The following is a 26768-nucleotide window of genomic DNA, read 5'->3' on the forward strand; positions in this document are numbered from 1 at the left end:
ATTCCCCACAGCGAGCAGTTACAGCTCTTAAATATAACTCATATCCTTTGCTGGCTCTCTACTAGCAACACTAGCTGACCATGGAGCCCGAGCAACTGGTGTATAATGACGGTTCTAGCCATCCTAACAGGGGAACTACAGGCCCTACAGAAATATCCAACGATCCACAGCGATCCCTGAAGCCCTCTACAGGGAGCATAAGCCCGAAAATATATATATATTTTTCCCTCTTATAGGGGATTTACCCGCTCGCCTGCAGCGTGCCATGATATCCACCCACAAGCTTAATTCACAACATGTATGCTTAGGTGTACCACTACCATGGGCCAGAGGGGGCACACTCACAGACCAGCCAGGCGGGCCCTAGCACATCATTGCGGACCCACCTAGGCCGGATATAAGAAGCACCTGGGGAGATGATGAAGAAGAGGAGTGAGGGTCAATGTAATTCTTAGCTCACCCTTAGGGAGGAGACCCATCATGAACGCTGACTGCGTTTTGTGATACACAGCTCCTACTTCACCCAGGAGTCTGCCTCTCTGTGCCCCACCCTCGACTGTGGGGGGCACGCAAGAGGCAATGCTGGCCCTTGGGCCCCGTCTCCGGTCCTCGGACCGTGACGCCTCCCGCCTGCCTGGGACCCGGATCTCAGTGGTATGCAGGTCCTCAGACGCTGCCAAATGCGCTAATCCTCCGCGATGCTGGCCCTCGGGTCCAGTCTCCGCCTGTTGCGCAACCACCGCATCAGGGAAACATCCCCTGATCAAGATCCCCCAGCAAACCGGCCTGGTGCGCATGAAACACTGCCATTCTGTAAGAAGTAGCAGCGGGCTGACCTGCTGCCGTGTATGCCCTGCCATTAAAGCAACACATCGTTTAGGTAACAGGGTTGGAGCTCTCAGCTTCCCAGATGCGAGATTGCACACATCCCGTTAATCGGAGGCGACGACACATACCCATATTCTCCTTTTCCTATCCTCCTGCCATCAGCGACATACCGCTGATGTCATACCGCTGATGTCAGTGAATATGAGCCGAATATAGGTTATTCCATGCCCCCTCGATCTAAATAGGAAGATCAGGAAGGAATGAAAGCCCAACTGAGCCAATGATTATGGCTGGGGAGAAATCGATCGTTTAATCTAACACAAGCGATCTCTCCTCTAACGCGGCAACATGGCGGCCGCAGCCCGCCTGCAGTGCGTTTCATAGCATTCAACGGCTCAGCATACACAGTCAGGACGGCTGAGGAGATTAATCCCTTTCTCACAGCCATCCCTAGAGCACTTGCAAACAAGTCTCGTCAGCCGCCATATCGTCAAAGGGAAGAATGCCTTCCCGTGACGATTCAGCGAGCTCTAGTTCTCAGCGTGTTCCTTTTTGGCAAGTTTTATTCACACTAGCTCCGCCTAACAAAGCCTGGTTGGGACAAACAAGATTCAAAATATAACAAGTATATGTCAATGTTTTCAGTGGTGCGATCAGTAAAGCGTAAGGTTTAAGGATCTTGGTTTTGACGCGATCGACTCGGGTTCGAATCCGCCTTTTGCAGAGCTCGCTCTTCTCCCTTTTCCCATCACACATCACATCAGAAAGGCATTTACTTTCAATAAAAATTAAGAAAATATTCTAGAAATGGAAATTAAGTGCCTAACGAAATCATTAAAAATAATAAAAGCATTTATTGGGTAAATCATTGATTCATTGATTAAATTTAAGAATTTTTCATAAAAGATGACAAATATATTTGTAAAAGATTAGAATAATTGCCCTTATAAAGGTAAAAAAAAAATTTTTTTAAACTGCTTAAAATGACAGAAACCATCTTTGGGAAACATTATTTGAACTGTAATTTGATTGTTTAGTTTGTCCCACGTCCCAAACATTACACGGAGAGAGGGCGCTGCAGGGGTTTTGAGTTATACAGTAGCCTATTGATAAAAAAAACCGAGGGCCCGTCCAGATGGTCACTAGTGACTCAGCAGAACATTCCAAGAAACACACACACATAGAGTGCGCACTCACTTAAAAATGTTGAGTTAAAAATGACCCAACGTTTTTTACTGTGCATTAAAACAGATGTGTTGAACAGAAGCAAGAAGCAAGAACAGCTCTTCACTCTTCTAACACTTGCAGACAGAAGAGAGAGCAAAGAGGAAGAAACAGAGGCAGAAAAGTCAGGCTGATAAGATTTATCTTTCATACTATATAGTAAACAGTATAGAGTAGTATGTCCAAATGCATAGCATTAAAAAGAAATAGGCGAAAAGTCCCCTGGTGACCTACTACTAATGCTGCTGACATCTTGTGCTGATTTGGGACCTGTATCTGCGCAGCCGCGATATCAAAAGCCCGTCCACATTCATCTCACAGATGCGGAACAACTCATTATGTCGGTGCGAAATAAACAGTTATTGAAATGTAGAAATTAAAGATAAAGCTCTAATCTCCTCCTGAAAATCCCGGAAAAAAGCCCATTGGTGCCTCAGCGATGACTTCACTCAGAGAAGCTGTCAATCTCAGCTGTCAATCATGATGTCACACCCCCATTTTTATAGCATCAAATAACTAACTAAAAAAGTCCACACAGAAACTGTTTATCATTTATTTTGGTCGTTATAATACTAAACAACTTTGAAAAATGGCTGTGACCATGGTTGCACAATGGTTGTGACAACGCTTACTTTGTTATAAATGTAATGTATTTTCTTAGTAAATTTTATATCCACAAACGTAAATTCACCAAGAACAAACCAATCTTTTGTCTTTTTGAAAGAATTTAACTTATATCTTAACACTATTTCATCCTCTGGTGGTTGGTGGACCCGGAGTTGGTGAAGGGAAACGGGCTCGCTCAGTCACCCACTAGTGACTCACCGGGACCTTCCGAGAAACACACACACACACACACTTAAAGTGTACACTCACTTAAAAATGTTGGGTTGAAAATAAGCAGAAAAGTCAGGCTGATAAGATTTATCTTTCATACTATATAGTAAACAGTCCAGAGTAGTATGTCCAAATTCATAGAATTAAAAAAGTAGACGAAAAGTCCCCTGATGACCTATTGAAGTGTGCATTAGATGGACACTTTACTATCCCATGAGGCCATGGGTGCGGATTTGTGAATGGAGGTGAAGGGACACGACTGATGCTATTAGGTCACATGATAATGACAACATGGCGGATGGATTATATTCATACTACACACATTCATACTACACTCACCTAAAGGATTATTAGGAACACCTGTTCAATTTCTCATTAATGCTATTATCTAATCAACCAATCACATGGCAGTTGCTTCAATGCATTTAGGGGTGTGGTCCTGGTCAAGACAATCTCCTGAACTCCACACTGAATGTCGGAATGGGAAAGAAAGGGGATTTAAGCAATTTTGAGCGTGGCATGGTTGTTGGTGCCAGACGGGCCGGTCTGAGTATTTCACAATCTGCTCAGTTACTGGGATTTTCACGCACAACCATTTCTAGGGTTTACAAAGAATGGTGTGAAAAGGGAAAAACATCCAATATGTGTCAGTCCTGTGGGAGAAAATGCCTTGTTGATGCTAGAGGTCAGAGGAGAATGGGCCGACTGATTCAAGCTGATAGAAGAGCAACTTTGACTGAAATAACCACTCGTTACAACCGAGGTTTGCAGCAAAGCATTTGTGAAGCCAAAACACACACAACCTTGAGGCGGATGGGCTACAACAGCAGAAGACCCCACCGGGTACCACTCATCTCCACTACAAATAGACTGGACAGTTGAAGACTGGAAAAATGTTGCCTGGTCTGATGAGTCTCGATTTCTGTTGAGACATTCAGAGAGTCAGAATTTGGCGTAAACAGAATGAGAACATGGATCCATCATGCCTTGTTCCCACTGTGCAGGCTGGTGGTGGTGGTGTAATGGTGTGGGGGATGTTTTCTTGGCACACTTTAGGCTCCTTAGTGCCAATTGGGCATCTTTTAAATGCCACGGCCTACCTGAGCATTGTTTCTGACCATGTCCATCCCTTTATGACCACCATGTCCCCATCCTCTGATGGCCACTTCCAGCTGGATAATGCACCGTCACAAAGCTCCAATCATTTCAAATTGGTTTCTTGAACATGACAATGAGTTCACTGGACTAAAATGGCCGCCACAGTCTCCAGATCTCAACCCAATAGAGCATCTTTGGGATGTGGTGGAACGGGAGCTTCGTGCCCTGGATGTGCATCCCACAAATCTCCATCAACTGCAAGATGCTCTCCTATCAATATGGGCCAACATTTCTAAAGAATGCTTTCAGCACCTTGTTGAATCAATGCCACGTAGAATTAAGGCAGTTATGAAGGCGAAAGGGGGTCAAACACAGTATTAGTGTGTGTTCCTAATAATCCTTTAGGTGAGTGTATATGCTGCGTCCCAATTCGCCTACTTATACTACAACCTAAATGTATATACTATTTTTTGTGAAGAAAAAGTAGATACTTTTGAGTGTGTAGCAGAAGAGTATGCAATCTTTGGGACGAACTACTTCTTCATCTATATCGGACTCTGTCGCTTAGCTACATGCATCCCGTCACCCTTTCAACTGCCCTGTCAATCATCATCCTCATTTACCGTCAAATCCTCCACATTTAATTTAATTTCCCACCGTATCGAGTTTATACAGACTGAAGAGAGGGTTTATAGAAAGAGTCAGAGGCATTTTATTTAAACAGTCATCATTTATAAGGTTGAGCTGTTTGAAAAGAATGTTTTGATTTTTGTTTTTTTTCTTTTGGAAAACCGAAAAACCACACCACACCACACCACACCTGTATAAAGCTGTGCTGCAGACTCTGAAAGCTGCAGACATCGAAGTGAATTCAAACTGGTTGCAGGTAGGCCATTATTCCTTACTTTATGGTGTGATTCAAGGAAAGCTTGACTTTGAAACTTTTCATGTTTTTTATGCTCTCTTGAGGTAGATCACTAACAGGTTAGCATGAGGGTGGTGAAAACTAACATTTGTTTAAACTAACAATTGGACAATTACATTACAAGCTCTAAATCAAATCAAATAATTCAAGAGGATTAACACAATTTACTGTCATTAATCTGCCTGTTACAATTTTAGTGTTAGTGTTTGTATGCAGGGTTGAGGGATCTAGAATATCTACAGCTGTTTTAAATGCTATCATGTCCATGTTTTACATTTCAGCATCTATACAAATTTACAATGTATAATTACAGTATGTACAATAATGAGGTAGATGTGGCTCTCATGTTCACTGGTGTTAATATTAACGTTCAATGTTCAATGAAGACTGAGAAAGTTATTTTGTTACTAAAACAGAATAATTATTTTAGTGATGGAATATTCAGCAAATGCATTGCTTCACTGTTCAGAATGTAATATCATCAGTTCTGTTATTCTGAGTGTTAATAATGCAGATTATATTCTGTTTATTCCAGGGGATCCTGTGGACCAGATCACATTCAATAGAACAGCAGCAACTAAAAGATCATCAAAGATACTCATTGTGCTGTGTACAAACCTCAGAAAATGCCTTCTCCACAAACCAAACAAAGAAACCAAATTATTATTAAGAGCACTGCTCCAGTGAGCTTTTTGTTACTGTGTTTTGAGGCGGTTACAGGTGTGAAATTTATGTGCCCATGCAGTCGTGGGTGGAACCGAGCTATAGTATTCTTCATCTTCGTTGTCCCTGCTGTATTTGCTGTGGCGATGATGCTGCTATTTTCAAAATTTCTAGAACAGAAGGACAGTGAAGTGTCTGAAAGACAGGACAACAGTGAAGTGTCTGAAAGACAGGACAACAGTGAAGTGTCTGAAAGACAGGTCAGCAACAAAAAATCTGAGCCTGAAAAAAAGCTTCATTGGATGATTCGCTTTATTCCATCTGTAATGTGGTTCTGTATGATTCTCATTGATGGGGATTATGTTGCATGTGGATTGACAAACTGGGATGGAACCTACACCTGCGATACAACAATCCATCCCAATTGTGTGAGCTGGTGCAAACCTGAACCAAACAGCGGGAAAAATGAGACTGCACTATATAACTACACAAAAGATGTGATTAATGGATCAAAGGTAAATACCAAGTATTTTCACCCCACTCTATACAAGTTCCAAGATTTGTCAGGAAATAAATGAAACAGAGATAGTTCAATAGGCCTAATAATATTTCAACTGAAATAACAGGAAATATGTAACACCTAGGACCTAGAAATCGCTAATTATATATAAAGATGAAATGTTGGGGAAATTTGAATAATTTACAATTTCACAAAGATGAGAAACATGAAAATACAGTCAAACCTAGATTTATTCAGACACGTCAACTTTTCTCACATTTTATTTGCTATAGTTTAGAAAATGTTAATAAAATATGACAAGAACTCAAACTCATCTTGATAATGTCAGATAACTTCTATAGAAAGGGATGTAATGATTACAATCAACCAATCAGCTGTTAGATTTAAGAACACAATTAGATAATACCAGTTTAGCTCAACCAATGAGCAAGCAATGCTTAATTTTGTTCAGTCTGTGGGGTCAAAGGTCACATTAGCAATTAAAGACCAAACACTTCAGCAAAACATGCTCAGCTCAAAGTGAAGAGAATCCACTGAATTTTTGAGTATAATATGTCTCAGTTTGCTTTATTTATCTCTCCTCACTTACAGAAATGAACTATAATGTCCTGCACACACTAGTGAACAAAATTTGTTTGACTGTATGTACAGATAAATTACACAATATAATTATATAATTAATCCTGTTCTAAATATCCTTAATGATAACCATGATCCAACAGAAAGGCCTAATGATGAGAATGTTTTTATTGCATTTTTGTTAAGTGAAGGTAGATAATTAAATCTCTGGATAGTGAACGAAGTTTCAAACCAATAAATGAGGGAGTTTAGACAGAAAACGTATGCGCTTTCCTGTAACAGTAGAGCGTGGCTCTAGCAACGCCAAGGTCATGAGTTCAATGTAAATGAGTAGCTTGAATTCAATGTAAATCGCTTTGGATAAAAGTGTCTGCTAAATGTTATAGTTGTTTAATTTTGTTTTTACTTTATTGACTTATTCAGTGTTTTTTTTTTTAGATATTAGGTTACGTACTGGCCCTTTTCTTCTCCGGCATCCTCTTGCATACTACCATCAATATCAACAAAAGAAGTGAAGAAAAAATCACGCTTCGTAAACGGCTCTCTGGCATATATAAGTACATGAGGAACCTTTCCTTTGTAAAAAAATTTTATTAATGGAGTAAAAAGGATTTTTTTCATGCTGATGCCATAGAAGAACCATTTTTGGGATTGTGAAAGGTTCTTTTTTAAAACCATTTTATAAAAAATTTTTTTTTTACTTTATTTTTAAGGGTGTAAAGACAACAACAGAGTGGCCACGTAAACCACCATGTATGATACTGTTATATGCAAAAAAAATTTAAAGATGAGAAAATGAAAAAGATCTTTAACATTTAAGTCACACGCAAATCTTGAATGGGTTTTGCATGCATGATGCCATTTTTATTTTCTGCTGGCTTTAGCACATTGTATACTTTAACTGTTCAAGCACTTTCTGGATTTAAAAACTTTTACAATAACAGCTTAATTTTTCCATACTCTATTTTTTTTCTTCATTAAGAAATAAAATAAAAACCAATATTTGAAGAAAAAAATGCTTCCGGGCAAATTTCGATTTTCTATTATAGCTCTATTTTAATACTGTGTCGTGTTTTGGGTTACAACAATAATATTCATGAGCATATGATCAAATAAAATAGCTTAAAGTGTCATGAAACCCCAAAACACATTGATTGAGATGTGAACAGATATGTACAGGCTGCACATGACTGAAAACATTAAAAGCACTCATACATTTTATCAACAAGTGGAAGTTGGTTATTTTTGTGTTTCTTGTTGCTTCTTCCGGGTTGAAAAGTCAAAACAACGTCAATGAACGGCACGATTGATTTTATCGATTGATGAACACCACTTATTCTACGTCAGCCAGTTATGATCGTTTATCTGCATTTATTCATATGAACTCTTTTAACCCAATCACTGACTGCGCTGTATTACACGTGAGATTGCAGAACGGTGCGATGAGTTTAACAACACTCACAACTCGGATCATATAGAAGATCATATAGCCTACCTATGAACCGGAGCAAGCACGTTTAAAGTTTTTATGGACACATTTCATAAACTCTAGTGCTCTAAACATGAACATGCATGTATTTGCACATATTTAATCAGGTCTTCTTGAAATGTATGTGCAAATAAGGACACTGATACAGCCGTACGTCTGATCATGACCGCGATGATGCAATGGATTATTGAGACACAGAAGACACTGATGTAGACGACAATTCAAAGAAGAATGGACAAAAAGTAGCATTTATTCTTTCTGTGTTAAACTGACGTGTGTTGTTTGTTCAGAGACTTCAGTGCTCATAAATTTTCTGAATTATTATTAGACCTTTTAAATGTTCTTCTGCGTGTCTCCCTAGTTTTGGAAATTTGTCATAGGGTTAGATTTCATCAGCAGTTTTGTATTTCAGTGGAATGTGGTTTGTGTGTAACTTTGGGAAAAAATAGCGCAGTAATTTTGCTGATGAGATTAACATTGCATATATACAAACTAGGGCTGTCAATCGATTACATTTATTAATGGTGATTAATCGCACTTATTGTGAAATTAGGCATACGCCATTTATCTCATTAAACACATTCATTTTGACATCATTTGCTATATCCAGCAAAGTAAACAATCAGATTGAAGGGTGACTCTCACAAACTGTATTTTCTGCAGCTTCAATGATCATTGGAGACTCCAAAAGGACACCAAATAACCAAATATAAGGAGTCCAAATAATTATATTATATAATAAATGTATACACACCTAAGCACCCATGCAAAAAAAAAAAAAAACTTTACAGAATTCACAGTGTATTTGTACAGAGCAACAACAACAAGACATTTTCATTTTAGACGAGTCAAGCTGCGATACCGAACATAACCACACGGACACGCCAAAAACTCCTAAATCAATGCCTTTGACTGCATAAACCTACGATTACTAAACACTGCAACGTACACATGACAAATCAAACATGATCCTGAGTGTGTGTGGAAACAACACTAAGTGAAGTTCCTAAACGTAATTTAGGGAGGAGCGAGCCCATCTCATCTTCCAATCAACAGCAGACAGACAGAATATATAAGCAGCTGCTTACCTCTCCTCAGTCTCCTCACACCACCTCCCAAACTCTCATCTTCATCTTTGGTACCTTACCCTACACAATCATATCCTATATTTAGTCACTGTGTGGGTATCAGAGCTCAAGTAGAAGCTTCATCGAACCCTCATCAGTGAACAGCAAGACAAATAAATTTAACCTAATATCTTAAGATTATATGGGCAAACAAACGTGTTAATGTAGGGGAGACCGGGTATGGTTGTAACACTTTTTTCTTCAGCTCCTAAAATTACACTTTTTTTAGCTTCACGTCTGAAACTTTTAGGCAAAGTACCCACATTTGTCTACTACAAATGGCAACAATATAAATTTCTTCAACTACCTATACAAATTGGTCCTTTGTTAAAACCTACCCCACTACTGGGGTAAGTTGTAACACACACTGGGGTAAGTTGTGACAGTAGACAATATGCACAAGAACTAAGGGTACTCCAAGTGATATGCCACAACAACAGTTTTATTTTAAATTAACGGCTGCAACAATAAAATACAAGTGAATATGGGGAGTGTGTGTGCATATTGTGTGTGTGTGTGTGTGTGTGTGTGTGTGTGTGTGTGTGTGTGTGTGTGTGTGTGTGTGTGTGTGTGTGTGTGTGTGTGTGTGTGTGTGTGTGTGTGTGTGTGTGTGTGTGTGTGTGTGTGTGTGTGTGTGTGTGTGTGTGTGTGTGTGTGTGAGCGAGAGCAAATTAACATAAACATAGGCATTCTGTAGAATAATTAAAATCACAAAAATGTTCTTAGTTGTATGTAAGTGGATGGTTGTTTCAAAACACGTGACACAACCTACCCCGCCACTGTACCCATTGTTTAGCTAGCTGTATTAGCATGGTGCCCATTAGCAGGAGGTTGATACACCATTCTTTACTAGAGAAACTACACTTTGACCTGATATAACTCACACAACATTATCTACAATGGTAGAAATACAAAACTAAATATTATCTTTTTTTTTTTTTTTTACTTTCTTACCTCAGAATGAGATTTTCTGCTGTAGCTTCAGGAGAGATAGCAACACAGACTGGAAAACCTCCATGTGGGATCGTAAAGGAAGTCAGAGGAAACTGAAACTGTCACATGACTCCTATCTTATCCGTGATTCGTGGAATTGGTAGTGTTACAACTCACTGTACAACTCAAAGCACACACTGTAATGAATAATTAACAGGCCAGTGGATTCGTTATGTACGTCAATCCATTCCCAACGTTCTTGGCTTGCTTCTTATTTATCAGATATACATGCAACTGGTTGATGAAACATTAAAATACAATTTATACAAAATGAAATTCACTTTAAAGAAAGGCTTTCTGTGAAACTAAACTTAAAGAAGTGGTCAAAATCTCCCGACATATTGTGCATCTTATGATAGCCTCTTACACCATACTGTTCACTTTTCATAATCAGCATTAAAATAATGAAAACAAAATCATATTATAGGCTACTATATAAACATAAATATGAAACTAAATAGGCTGTGTTTTCATTAACCCTCTGGGCGATGAACGCGCCGGCGCGTTCTGATGGGTTTTTTCCTCATGAGTCATGAAAGAGGAAATAACTCACAAGACTCCATCATTTTTGGCCATACTTATGGAAGGATAGCGCAGACAATTTTCAAAAGGAATTGCAAATTGCCCATTTCCATTTGCATTTTCGTTTATGCGAACGCACAACTACTGCCAAATTTCAAATGGAAAAGCAAAGTCTGTTTGCAATTGCATTTCCAAAGTCTTACATTGGTAATTACGTTATGACCCTGCCATTTTGGAATAGTAATAGAAAATCACGTATTTTCTATTTCATTTCCTTTGTGTCCTGCTGCAACCTGCACAAAATTCAAATGGAATCGCAATCCCCTTTGCACTTACTTTTCCGATGTCTAACAGTCAACTGTCAATCAGACTTGAGGGCGGGGTTTATTGATGTAGTCTGAAAGTAGGCCACACCCTCAACGTTTTCACAGTTTTCCCCACTGTAGAAGGGTCTCCTGATCCTGGTTCAGGTTCTTTTTCCTCCTCTTCTTTTCTTTATGGATTTCTTTCTTGGACCTTGAAAAGAGCTTAGGTTCATGTAACCAGTCTATTTTAGCAATATTTCAAGGTGTGTCTGTGAAACGTTGAGGTACTGTATAGTTTTGTGCATGTGTGAACATCATGGCAACGTACAACACAAAGTACCTCACGCGGGAAACACTTAACATAACGCATAAATGCAAGTAACAAAGGTAAATCAAGCATTGTCCACAAAGTGTTGGCGAAATAACACATTATCGGACCGGAGATAATAATATGGAATTTCTTCCAGAAAACTTCTTGCACAAAATAAATTCAAGCACTTTCAAGGACCTGTTTGAATGTTTATTTTCAGTCATGTTGTTGTACACAGCCCTCTCTTTCTGCACAAGGGAAAGAGGATCGTGTTGCTTCTTTACTGCTTCAGACATTGTGTTATCTGTGAGGTTTGCTCTTCGTATCAGCTGCTAGTTATTGCTTTGGCACTGCCAGCAGAGATCTGTGTGCGGCCAGGGTTGCCAGGTTTTCACAACAAAACCTGCACAAGTGCTACTCAAAACTAGCCCAAAACAAGCGCAATCGCGTTTCAGGGGGGCCACTCCGGTAAAATTTGCATTCCCGGGGCTAAATATCACATTATTGGGGTCGCTTCAACCCGCGGACATGAAATACAGCCCCCGGCAACAGTGTTGAATTCCGCGGGAAAACCACGGACTTGGCAACACTGAACCAAGCTTCCCTTGGAGGGCGGGGGCAATAACAAAAGAAACATCGCCCCTACTCATGCTAGAATCTCCGAAAAACAACCGATTTCAACCTCAAAATGTAAGTTTTTAAATATACTAATGCTGCTATCTCAAACACGGAGAGGCTTCTTCGTGATCTCAGCTAACAGATTCTGCAAAAAAGCGAAAATCACCAATTTTGAAAAAAAACGCTTCTTACTCATTTTGCCCAAAAGTTGTGGTGCCGACTTGTGTCACTGGTTCCTGTGACGGGTCACATATATATATATGTATATGTATATATGTGACCCGTCACAGGAACCAGTGACACATATATATATATATATATATATATATATATATATATATATATATATATATATATATATATATATATATATATATATATATATATATATATATATATATATATATATATATATCATAGGCTAATATTTAAACATAGCCTAACTATGTAACTAAATAGGCTACGTTTTCTTTAACCCTCTTTCCAATGAAGGCGCCAGCGCATTTTTTTCCTTTATGACAGCGGAAGCAACTCCCAATAGCCTACTCCGTCATTTTTAGCCATACAGATAAATTCAAGACATAATTATAAACTATAAACTGTCTACTTTTATTTGTGTACACTCACAATAACCAGGGAACGGATTATTTTGCATTCACTCCAAACGCTGTCTTCATTTAAAAAAGGTATTTTGTTTATTAAACGCAAAGTTTTAAATTTCAAAAGCATTTCTAAATTTAGATCATATTTCCAACAAACGAAATCCCAAGAAAAAATAACTAAGTGGTATAAAAAAAAACAACAACTTTGAGCTACCACCATGCAAATTCAAACATTTCGCCCCCTTTTCTCCCAACGATCTTGAACTGTTGTCATCCCAGAGATTTGTCTTTGAAAGGCTGCATGGAATGCGATCAATTGTTGTGGAAGGGCTGGAGAAAAGTCTTTGTTATATCTCTCCACTAATCTCTGTTCCCTTTCGTATATCGCCTTCTCCTCAGTTGCAAGTATGTGTGGCTGGACCACTCTGAACAAATCGGCAACTGATCGCAAAGCTGAAAATTATGATGTCTAGCCGCTATAACCTCTCACAATGTGTTTTCTTGTCTTTTTTTTTTTTGGCGCGGCGTTGCAGCGTCATATATTGAAATGATAGAGTAGCCTACCTAGTTCTACTGCAGTCGCGGGATGCAAAAAATAATAAAGGCACACAAGAAATTGCTAGAGCCACTGCCCCTCTGCCCTCATCGGCTGATGTTTCCCTCTTGTTGCTCCTGGTCTTCTAATAGTGCTAACAACTTATGCAAAGTATTCACGTTCTTGGAAGATGATTAATTATCTAATCAAATTATTATACCTGATCTGAGCTAAATACCACCAAATGTGTTGTTGGCACACTTTGTAGACAAAAACTTCACAAAAAAGAAAACCGTGAGAAAGAGCAAAAGGAGGCTAAAGTCAGTTCAACATTGCAAATATGGATTCAAAGCTCCAACATATCAGCGGGTAAATAATCATTGAATATTTAACAGACAGTTTTTCACACTTTAACTCCTGTTAAGTAAATTTCCCATTACAATCAATGGACCCACTTTATATTAGGTGGCCTTAACTACTATGTACTAACATTTTAATTAATAATTTGATACATTGCACTTATTGTGTACATGTTTTTACATTGTACTTACATTTTTAAAAACACCTGCATGTAATTACATCTGTAATTAGTTTCTGTAGTTACATTTGTAATTAGACTGTTGACACTTCCCTTACACCTAACCCTACCCTTAAACTTACCCACACCACCACACCTGTCCATAACCCTACCCTTAAACTGACCCATATCACCACACCTGTGCCTAACTTTACCCTTAAACTTACCCACACCACCACACCTGTCCATAACCCTACCCTTAAACTGACCCATACGACCACACCTGTCCCTAACTTTACCCTTAAACTGACCCACACCACCACACCTGTCCCTAACTTTACCCTTAAACTGACCCACACCACCACACCTGTCCATAACTTTACCCTTAAACTAACCCACACCACCACACCACACCTGTCCCTAACTTTACCCTTAAACTGACCCACACCACCACACCTGTCCCTAACTTTACCCTTAAACTTACCCATATCACCACACCTGTGCCTAACTTTACCCTTAAACTTACCCACACCACCACACCTGTCCATAACCCTACCCTTAAACTGACCCATACGACCACACCTGTCCCTAACTTTACCCTTAAACTGACCCACACCACCACACCTGTCCCTAACTTTACCCTTAAACTTACCCATATCACCACACCTGTGCCTAACTTTACCCTTAAACTTACCCACACCACCACACCTGTCCATAACCCTACCCTTAAACTGACCCATACGACCACACCTGTCCCTAACTTTACCCTTAAACTGACCCACACCACCACACCTGTCCCTAACTTTACCCTTAAACTGACCCATATCACCACACCTGTCCATAACTTTACCCTTAAACTAACCCACACCACCACACCACACCTGTCCCTAACTTTACCCTTAAACTGACCCACACCACCACACCTGTCCCTAACTTTACCCTTAAACTGACCCATATCACCACACCTGTCCATAACTTTACCCTTAAACTAACCCACACCACCACACCTGTCCCTAACTTTACCCTTAAACTGACCCACACCACCACACCTGTCCCTAACTTTACCCTTAAACTGACCCATATCACCACACCTGTCCCTAACTTTACCCTTAAACTGACCCACACCACCACACCTGTCCCTAACTTTACCCTTAAACTGACCCATATCACCACACCTGTCCATAACTTTACCCTTAAACTAACCCACACCACCACACCTGTCCCTAACTTTACCCTTAAACTGACCCACACCACCACACCTGTCCCTAACTTTACCCTTAAACTAACCCACACCACCTGTCCCTAACTTTACCCTTAAACTGACCCACACCACCACACCTGTCCCTAACTTTACCCTTAAACTGACCCATATCACCACACCTGTCCATAACTTTACCCTTAAACTAACCCACACCACCACACCTGTCTCTAACTTTACCCTTAAACTGACCCACACCACCACACCTGTCCCTAACTTTACCCTTAAACTTACCCACACCACCACACCTGTCCCTAACTTTACCCTTAAACTTACCCACACCACCACACCTGTCTCTAACTTTACCCTTAAACTTACCCACACCACCACACCTGTCTCTAACTTTACCCTTAAACTTACCCACACCACCACACCTGTCTCTAACTTTACCCTTAAACTTACCCACACCACCACAGCTGTCTCTAACTTTACCCTTAAACTTACCCACACCACCACAGCTGTCTCTAACTTTACCCTTAAACTTACCCACACCACCACACCTGTCCCTAACTTTACCCTTAAACTTACCCACACCACCACACCTGTCCCTAACTTTACCCTTAAACTTACCCACACCACCACACCTGTCTCTAACTTTACCCTTAAACTTACCCACACCACCACACCTGTCTCTAACTTTACCCTTAAACTTACCCACACCACCACACCTGTCCATAACTTTACCCTTAAACTGACCCACACCACCACAGCTGTCCCTAACTTTACCCTTAAACTTACCCACACCACCACACCTGTCTCTAACTTTACCCTTAAACTGACCCACACCACCACACCTGTCCCTAACTTTACCCTTAAACTTACCCACACCACCACAGCTGTCTCTAACTTTACCCTTAAACTTACCCACACCACCACACCTGTCCCTAACTTTACCCTTAAACTTACCCACACCACCACACCTGTCTCTAACTTTACCCTTAAACTTACCCACACCACCACACCTGTCTCTAACTTTACCCTTAAACTTACCCACACCACCACACCTGTCTCTAACTTTACCCTTAAACTTACCCACACCACCACACCTGTCCATAACTTTACCCTTAAACTGACCCACACCACCACACCTGTCTCTAACTTTACCCTTAAACTGACCCACAACACCACACCTGTCTCTAACTTTACCCTTAAACTTACCCACAACACCACACCTGTCCATAACTTTACCCTTAAACTTACCCACACCACCACACCTGTCCATAACTTTACCCTTAAACTGACCCACACCACCACACCTGTCCCTAACTTTACCCGTATCCCACCTAAATATCAGCAAAGGTGTTTTGCAATAATATGAACACAATAAGTACATTGCAGTTGTTTTTTGATGTAAGTACATAGTAGTTAAGGCCACCTAATATAAAGTGGGGCCGTATCTATAACATACATCATATTTATAATGTTTTATTAAGACCATATTAATAGTAGCCTATTCACAATTGAAAAAGACAATATACTATCTAATGTTATAAGTTGTATCTTAGCATAGTAGGGCTTAGGGCACACCCTAAGAAACGTTTGATTTTCAAAAAATATATATGTTTGTATTACACATTGCTGGAGCAACAGAGTTTCTGTGAAAATAAATCATAAAAAAATGGTTTGTTTGTTTGTTTAAAAATCTTATAAATGTAAGGTGGGCCTTTACCCCACAGACACACAGAATCAAACCAGCATGGGGCAAAAGACAGTACTGATACAAATACTTTAGCTAACATAATGTTTAATCATGTCTTATTTGTTCAAAACAATCACTTTAGCAAATTATCCGTTTATTTTGATAAATAAAATAATTCAATATTGTTCAATAAATACACTGTCATTAAAATATGTTAGTATAGAAATATATTTTAAAAATACAGAAACAAAAAAAGTAAAGATTCTGAAAGCATTGAATGATAACAGTATATATATATATATATATATATATATATATATATATAAAGCTTTACATTAGTAACAAATAATTAAAATGTGATATTTTATTATATGACATGATTAATATCATATTTTTAAATATGATGGTTTCATTATAAATATGATGATTATCTTTAAGGTGGACACCCAACTTCATATATGATATTTCCCATCTAAATCTAACCATGTCATGTCAACAAATGGAAAAGTCAACTGGCTGTTTATTATCATGTTAATAATTGTGTCTTTTACCCCAAATACCATACTTATACATAATCTTCTGTTATTGAAAAAACGTTGCTAATCACCTTGAACAAAACTAAAAATCATTAACAAGACCTTTGTTTCAAAATATATTCAATAGTTTTAGCAATTCTACATAAATCTACAACATATATATACAGTATATATATATATATATATATATATATATATATATATATATATATATATATATATATATATATATTTAAAAAAAAAAAACATTACATTTGAGATCAAATCAGCTCAGAATCAACTTTTTTGGAATTAATAATAAATTGAATTAGCACTAAAACCTAACAATTGTTTTTACACTCTGATTTATAAGGTTTGTTATTGATTCTCTATATTAAGGTGATACTCAACCCCCTTATAGTGCCCCTTTTTTTGGTTTGGGCCACTGCCCCTCAAAATGCCTGCACGAGCCTGCATGCCCACACGCTACACCATGTGTCTGTTTCCTCTTTTGCAGTTTTGATGTGCTAGGTGTTTTCCTGTTTCGGCGAAACTAAGCAGAACTTAATTTTCTCTGAAGCTTTACTTAATAAGGCATTAGTTACTGGAAATAAAATTTAAAAAATTTCCATTACAGATTTAGTTTAAAATTACTTTTTATGTGCATATGATACGCATTTTCTAATTTCTGCATATAAATAGCGAAAATGGCCAACAAATGGCGAAATAAGACAAAAGTTTATACTTTTTTTGTCATTTATTTAACATTTGTGACTTACAGAAGCAGCTCAAATATGAAATGTCTAGTTTAGCTACAGATCTCACACTTGAGGTCGAGTCGAGCTGCTAAAGTTCGTGCTCAGCCTCAGCAGCTTCTGTGAACATAAAGCCTGTCTACTCTGATTTGATTGAATTTCTCAAATATTTTGGCATTGACGAGCGGCGACAGACCAATGAGAGCTCAGATGAACACACACACACACACACACACACACACCTCTGCTTCTGACTCGGTGCCACAGCGGATTAACGCAGACTAAAAGACGGGACGAAGCCGAAGCCTCCCGCCAGTTTCATATCTTATAAAGGTTAATCACATATTTTTGAAGCCCCCCTAAGAAGGGCCTAGTGACACCCATGATTTAGACCAACTAAAATCAATATATTATTTTCTTATAGGTCTCTTTGCATGCATCTCTCTCCAACATGTACTTTGCTTTGGGGTAAAAAGAACTGTAAAATACCTTCGCAGTGTTGCGGTTAACATACCGACCCGTTTAGATGAATCGCCTATGTGAATATGTGCTGCACACTTATTAAAAAAACACAACAAAAAGATGACAGTTTAAAGAGAAAGCGTCTAATCTGATCATATCTATGTGGATACGTTTGCACCAGCTCTGCGATCCAGCACATCAAGTCACATTTATTTGTATCACTTTATACAATATAGCGTAGCCTATTGATTTAAAGCCACACATATAATAACTATCTATAGGCCTACTGTAATTAAGACCTGTATTCAAGAAATGTATTAAAAATGGAAAGATGTAGCCTATCATTTCAGCCTTATACTGAAAGGCTGTGGAAACAGGCCAGTGGATTCGTTACGTACATCAATCCATTCCCAACGTTCTTATTTATCAAATATACATGCAACTGGTTTATGAAACATTAAAATACAATTTATATAAAACGAAATTCTCTTTAAAGAAAGGCTTTCTGCGAAACAAAACTTAAAGAAGTGGTCAAAATCATGTCTCCCGTTATATTGTGCATTTTATGATAGCCTCTTACACCATACTGTTCACTTTTCATACTCAGCATTAAAATAATGAAAAAAAAAAAATATATATATATATATATATATATATATATATATATATATATATATATATATATATATATATATATATATATATATTATAGGCTACTATATAAACATAAATATGAAACTAAATAGGCTGTGTTTTTTTTAACCCTCTGGTCAATGCGTTCTGATGGGTTTTTTCCTCATGAGTCATGACAGCGGAAATAACTCACAATACTCTGTCTACTTTTATTTGTGTACTCTCACAATAACAACACAACTTTGTGCTTTTGTTAAATATTCTTTAACAGTGTAACAATATAATAAAATAAAAAAAATACTGTAGAATCAAAGGCACATTTTGAGTACACAGTCATACCAGGAAACATGAAAATAGGCTATATATTTAAGCATCATACCTGGCATTTCCAAGGCGATTGGTGTTTCTATGCACATTCCTTCTCAGTGAGCTCACCTTTCCCATATTCATTCAGATTATGTCTAATGCGGGCCAGTATTCGGTCACTGTGAGATTCTCAAATCTGTGAAAAAAAAAAAAAACTGTGAGCATATAACAGGATCATAGCAACTATTGTTTTAACATTAATATAATGTCCACTATTTACAGAAACATGATTTTTGTGATCTCATGCAAGCATTTATTATTGCACAGTTTGTGAACAAAATATATTTTGTATTATGTATTTAGCAGAAACGTATTGAATTTGAAGTAACTTGTACTTAATTTGTCTTCTGGGAAACATGTAAGTATTCTGTTGCTTCCGAAGAAAAAAAATGATATTTATTTTAATTACACTGTATTCAGCACAAAATGGGCTACCATAATATGTGAGCAACATGTATGTAGATGCTATTATTTTTGAGAGAACAATGTTTATGCATAATTTTTGAAAAAACTAAAAAACTTGTTTTAAAATTAAGGCTTCAAAACACACAATATGTGTTCTCAAGCCCTTTGATTATTGGGTGTTTTTGTTTAGAGTTTTTGCTTTAAACTGATGTGAGAATCATTGAGCCTACTCATTCACATAAAACAATATATTAATTTACATTTTGTAAAACACTTTTTCTTTACTCAGGCCTTATGCAAGTAGGCGAGCCATGAAAAATAATGTGATCATTCCTGAGAAACAAAGACCTGCATAATAATGAGCTGCATAATGAATGAGCTTTAGGTTTTAGGTTTACTAGATAAGTGCAGTAACAGTAAAAAAAAGTTTTCTGGAGGAAAAATCTAAATGTTTTTTACCTAAAGTTTTTACTTAAAGCAAGCTAAATTATCTGCCAAAAAAAAAAGATTTCAATCAGAAATGTTTTTGAAAGAAGAGCTAAAAAAAAACAGTAATATTGTGACACTGAACCCATTTCAATATTCAATAAATACAAATAACTGGATAATTGGTAATGATGAATGTTATAAGTAAAATATTTGGGATTTAAAACAACATAATGCAATGCAATTATGATTCCAAAATAGTATCTGGTGACTTTAGGTTGATTGGGACACTTTTTCACAGTCATTTCAATGGCAAATATTTTCTGAATCATTTGTAAACGATCAAATACACACAATACTCAAATATAATTTCGAGCTTCAGTCAGAAACACGTGAAATGCATGAGCCAGCGCTAAGGCTATTGTCTGCTATATTGGCATCAAATATACTAATATATTTATTATACCAGTCTGTTATATTATATCAAATATATTAAAAACATTGATTAAAATTAAGATACAATTTATATAAAACGAAATTCAGTTTAAAGAAAGCAATTAACTTTCTAAAAAACAAACAAAAAAACAACAACATAGGGTATAATATTTAAACATCAATATGAAGCAAAATTTGTTTTAAAAACATTGATTAATTAATATTAAGATACAATAAATACAAAATGAAATTCAGTTTAAAGAAAGCAATTAACTTTCTAAAAAAAACAACAACAACAACAACAACAACAACATAGGGTATAATATTTAAACACCAATATGAAGCAAAATTCATTTTAAAAACATTGATTACAATTAAGATACAATTTATACAAAATAAGAAAAATATGGACATCTTCATCCTGTTCAAAAGTTTTCACCCCCTATTGTTTTGTCTTGTAGACTATATGTGTCCTTTTTTTAATTAATCTAAAACATCTTATTCAGAACATCACTAAATAAATAAAAAAAAATAGCACATTTTGTATATGATCTCTCTCATTTAGTTAAAATTATACAGATTTTCACAGATTCTGCCAGCGGTTCACATACTCTTGCAACTGTATGTTGTCTAACATGCACTTCAAAGCTTGTTGCAAAACACCTCATATATGATCTTCTCGTATGTTGTAAACACTTCTAACAGGATGCATCTCACACACGCACCCTCTTAGAAAGACATGGCCGAGAGTGTGTATTTAGTACCACCTGTTACAAATTCATTTATACACAATTGTTAATTCAATATAATTGTGTGTGTGTGTGTGTGTGTGTGTGTGTGTGTGTGTGTGTGTGTGTGTGTGTGTGTGTGTGTGTGTGTGTGTGTGTGTGTGTGTGTGTGTGTGTGTGTGTGTGTGTGTGTGTGTGTGTGTGTGTGTGTGTGTGTGTGTGATGGGTAGGTCTAGGGTCAGTGTAAGGGGATAGAAAATACGGTTTGTACGGTATAAAAACCATTACGCCTATGGAATGTCCCCACATCATTTAAAACAAACAAACATGTGTGTGCGTGTTTGTGTGTACCTGCGTGTGTGCATATGTGTGTGTGTGTGTGTGTGTGGGTGCCTGCGTGTGTGGTATTTTCTTGGTATTTTGAGAAAGGATGTTCTGTGGTTCTGAGAAGGGAAATTACAACTACACAAAGCTTTACGTTTGGGGTAAGAACTTAGGCAATAGCTGGGCTGACTATAGCCTATATAAAATGATATCTTCTTAGCAACAGAGAAACTGCTTTTCCATAAAAAGGATAGAAATAATAACAGTGATTTAGGCTAACTTTGACTATGCTTTCTACAATATAGACCAATTAACTGTTTGTAAACATATAAATAAAGGTGCCATGAAGAACCAAAAAGGGTATTTCACAGCGATGCCATAGAAGAACCTTTTTTGGTTCCCCAAAGAACCCTTCACTGTAAGGTTCTTTGAAGAACCTATTTGTTTCTTGGTGCCATAAAGAACCTTTTTCAGTGCTGCAAAGAACCCTATTCAAGGGTTCTTTAAAGAACCTATATAAGTTCTTCATGTCGCTTTACTAGGTTCTTTGTAGAACCATTTATGAAATGGTTCTTTATGACCCCATAATAAACAAACATACAAAGAAAATCCAGGAATTTGATTTATTTAATTTTTGTATTGCCTTCATACATTGTGCCACATGGAAGCAATATATCCATTTAATACATACATTTCATGAATCGAGTTAAAATTGCACAATTTTAAAATGTGAAAATAGCAGAAACTCTACAACAAACCAGAAATGAGCATAACAGACTCTACAATAATCCAGAAATGAGCATAACAGACTCTACAATAATCCAGAAATGAGCATAACACAGACTCTACATAAATTAACAATCCACTCCAAATGAAAACAGTGCAAATGAAATTATTAAAGATATGCTAGATTTTAAAGTGAACTATCCCTTTAATTGTAAGAGGAATAGCAGAAGACAGATCTGTACTACAGGGAATTATAAACTCTTTTCACACAAACAGGGACAGGTCCACTCCTTTTAAAAACAAAAACCTCCAAAAATGACATAGTCTTTCTCAGGCACTTTGGGTAAGCAACATTGTAGATTTGATACAGTAGAGCAGGCTAACAGCCAAGGAAACATCAATGCCCCCATCATCTTCAACCATGTCTTCTCCATCCATCCTAATGGAAACGCTGCCACTGGCTAAAGGGTTCCCATTCTCACAGTCCTTTAGGACGATGGTTGGGGTTGGGTATGGAGGATCCTGTGAAAACAAACACAGTATTTTAGGGTTTGCAAGAAATAAACGTAATCAACCAACATTCTTCAAAATATCATCTTTTGTGTTCAGCAGAACAAAGAAACTCATACAGGTTTGGAACAACATGAGGGTGAGTAAATGATGACAGAATTTTCATTTCTGGGTGAACTATCCCTTTAAAGGGTTAGTTCACCCAAAAATGAAAATTCTGTCATTAATTCCTCACCCTCATGTGGTTGGACACCCGTTAGACCTCCGTTCATCTTCAGACACAAATGAAGATATTTTAGTGTAAAGCTGATGCTGAGAAAGGCTTCAGATAGGCCTCCATTGGCATTCAGTACATTTACACTCACAAGACCCATAAAAGGCACTTAAAACGTCGTTACAAAGTCCATCCCACCACAGTGGCTCTATTATAATTTTACGAGCGACAACAATAGTTTTTGTGCGAAAAAAAAAAAAAAAAAACCTTTATCCAGCTTGTTCTTGTCTTCCGTGTGTCTCCACGACGCATGCGCGAGAATATGACGCAGATCCGGTGTTCGGGAATCCATGAAATACACACTTTAACCCCATTTTGAGCACTACGCCGAGACCTAAAGCACGATCAATGTAGAATTCAACAGCTGAGATACGCGCGTCTTCCTCTGCTCGTAAACAAATCTCTTCTGGGTCATGTGTCCGAACGCCGGATCTGCTCATATTCTCACGCATGCGTCGTGGAGACACACGGAAGACAAGAACAAGCTGGATAAAGGTGTTATTTTGATTTTTTTTGCGCACAAAAACTATTGTCGTCGCATCGTAAAATTATTGTAGAGTCACTGTGGTGAGATGGACTTTGTAACGACGTTTTTAGTGCCTTTTATGGGTCTTGTGAGTGTAAATGTACTGAATGCCAATGGAGGCCTATCTGAAGCCTTTCTCAGCATCAGCTTTACACTAAAATATCTTCATTTGTGTCTGAAGATGAACGGAGGACTGACGGGTGTCCAACCACATGAGGGTGAGGAATTAATGACAGAATTTTCATTTTTGGGTGAACTTACCCTTTAATGTCGAGCCCTGCTTATATAGTATTTAAATAAGTCAAGCACTTTTCAAGTAACTTGCCTCTCTAAATATGGCGGTTTTCAGGAAATAAGAGACATAACTATTTGAAATTACCAAAAAAAAAATCAACTTACAGAATTTCAGATAAAATAAATTCAGGTTGATTAAATTTGATTGCTCAAATTCAGATCTCAAATTTCAAGTTAATATTTTTCAAAGAAAATCACTCGCTCCAGATGCTCTATTTGCGTTTGGTGTGAACGCAGCATTAAGATGACTTCCAGGGAAAACGAAGGGGCCCGGGTAAGTTTGCTGTTTATGTACAATCGGACTCAGGGCTCGACAGAACAGAAGTATGTTAAGCGCCTTCGTTTTCCCTGGAAGTCATCTTTACAGGTTTAATATCCTCCGTGCTGATCGACTTGCTCTGATAGGCGCTCAACTGTTTTTCCCTATCCTGGGTAGCCCGGATGTTACCATGTGAATATTTAACTTGAATTTTTCGATCTGAATTTGAGCAGTCGAATTAGACTGTTTTCTTTGAAAAATATTAACTTGAAATTTGAGATCTGAATTTGAGCAATCAAACTTGATCAACCTGAATTTATTTTATCTGAAATTCTGTAAGTTTATTTTTTTTTTGTATCTGAATTTGTGAGCATTGAAAAATATTCATCGAAATTCAGGTTGAGAGGTAAATTCGAATGGTTTCCAAAGTAAAATAATTTCAAAGAGGTGAATTCAGAGCAAATAAATTTAGATAAATGTTTTTCAAAATAAAATATTTCAAAACTAAGTATTCAGTGGCTGTTAAATTTCAAATAGTTATGTCTCTTATTTGCTTCCATAGTTTTCCAGGACTTCAATTTCAAAAAGTCAAATTAAAGTACTTCAAGCACCTTGTATGAACAATGATTCCAGTAAGTTAGCCTTTTTTCTAAATCACATTTATAAAAGATTACTTGAATGTCCTAATTTAACTAAGGCCTAATCGGACACTACAGTTAACATTATCTAAACTATAGTCTAACGTTACCTCACTGGATTAAGGTTGCATTTTACACAACACACGACCACACAAACAGAAATCAATGAACAATGTTTTATTTTAGCACATATGATAATTATTAAATTAATTCACTTACCAGTAGATCGTTGTGAAGACTTCCAAAAAATAACGAACTCGCTTTGTCGTCCTGAGGTGAAAGGAACGGGAAGAAACTGCTCGAAACTAAATCTGGGCAAGTTAGATAAAACCATTAAATTAGATCATTTCCCACCAAATAGAAAAACAGCAACAAACAATACTTTATATTTTGTTTTTGGCTATTTAAAATAGCTTTATATATGCACAATTACCGTCGATTTCAGTCAGAGTCTTCAGTCAGCGCGCGCTAAAGTGAGTGGGAAGAAACACCTCGAAACTACATCTGGCAAACAACAACAAATAATAATTTATTAATCAACAAGTTCGGATAACTCATTATGATAAGCTATTTAAAAATGAAATTAGTTATAAAAGTACTTACCACTTATCAGGCTCTCGCAAAACTATAGTCTGGACACACACCTACACACCTCGTCACCGCACCGCGCGAAGAAAAAACTGATGGGAGGGGGGAGGGAACCCGGAAGTCGATTCCAAAAAGAATCACTTGGTCGATTCAAAGGCTTCAAGAATTGAGGATCGACTCCAAACTAAGATTGAAGTCATTGACCTGTCATTCCTGTGCATGACATGACTAATAATAGGTGCATTTTCCCCGATTACTAAACCATTATCAGACGAACCATAACACTGACAAGTGGGGATTTTGTTCAATTCTGTTCTCTAAAAAGATTCATTCACTGATTCATTCGTGATTCTCATTCTGTAGATTACAGCATAACACCGCTAGGTGGCAACCAGTCTGAGTATTACGAGAGAAGTTTTTGAATTAATTCAACAGGTTCGTTTTTAAACACACAAACTAACAGCATAATTTAAAATGCATATTAGGATGATAATAATGACGGATCAATGTTGCATGTGTTTTTAAACAATAAGGACTGTGAGCACAGGAAGGCATTTTGAGATAAAGTTTAATTGTATGCTTTATTACAAAAGGCTTCCACCTCAGATGGCAGATTGTGGTTATGTAAAATAGACCTATTTTTTTATTTTTAATATGAATGACAATTATCTTAAGATACATTGACGTTTCCTATCAATCAACAAAATCATAGTGTTTCTCACAGGATTTTGTTTAACTGTGGTGGGTGGACCTCGGCCCCACTGGGGTCTGGGGGTCTGTATGTTGTTGTTTTTTTGTTTGTTTTTTTTTACTGTTAAACGCCTTAACACAATTCATATAACTCAATTTATGCTTTATATTGCAGTAGCCTATATTGAGTCTGATAAATGTATAAATGTAAATATAAATGAGTCTGAATTGACTGGACCAGAATCTGTGACAGATAAATAAACCAGTAAAATAAAGAAATACATTATATACAACATGAGATTGTTGAGTGTGAAGAACCATTTTATAGTCTAAAGAACCTTTCTGTGCTACAAAGAACCTTTTATGCATTGTAAAGGTTCTTTGGATTTAAACGGTTCTTCATGGAACCATACACCCCGCCAAAGAACCATTTAAGAACCTTTTTTTTTAAGAGTGTATATGGTGCAAAAGTGAGAGCGCATGAAACTTATCATTTGAAGGCGAATAAACTGCGTTTGAGACTCGCCGCAGATTCCAGCAGGTGTAGTGATTGGACTTGTGATTGTGTTAGAAAAATATCCAAGAAAAGAAATACATTCGTGACCAAATATTCTACAAGTGTGCA

At 37.4% G+C, this 26768-nt stretch overlaps 1 protein-coding gene across 1 annotated transcript in view; it reads left to right on the forward strand.

Annotated features, from left to right (window-relative positions):
- brinp2 (bone morphogenetic protein/retinoic acid inducible neural-specific 2) overlaps nucleotides 1-26768 on the forward strand; it is a 220415-nt gene that overhangs the window by 164490 nt on the left and 29157 nt on the right. The window lies entirely within an intron of this gene.

The sequence above is a fragment of the Gobio gobio genome (assembly GCF_949357685.1).
Source record: "Gobio gobio genome assembly, chromosome: 6".
Taxonomy (NCBI): Eukaryota; Metazoa; Chordata; class Actinopteri; order Cypriniformes; family Gobionidae; genus Gobio; species Gobio gobio.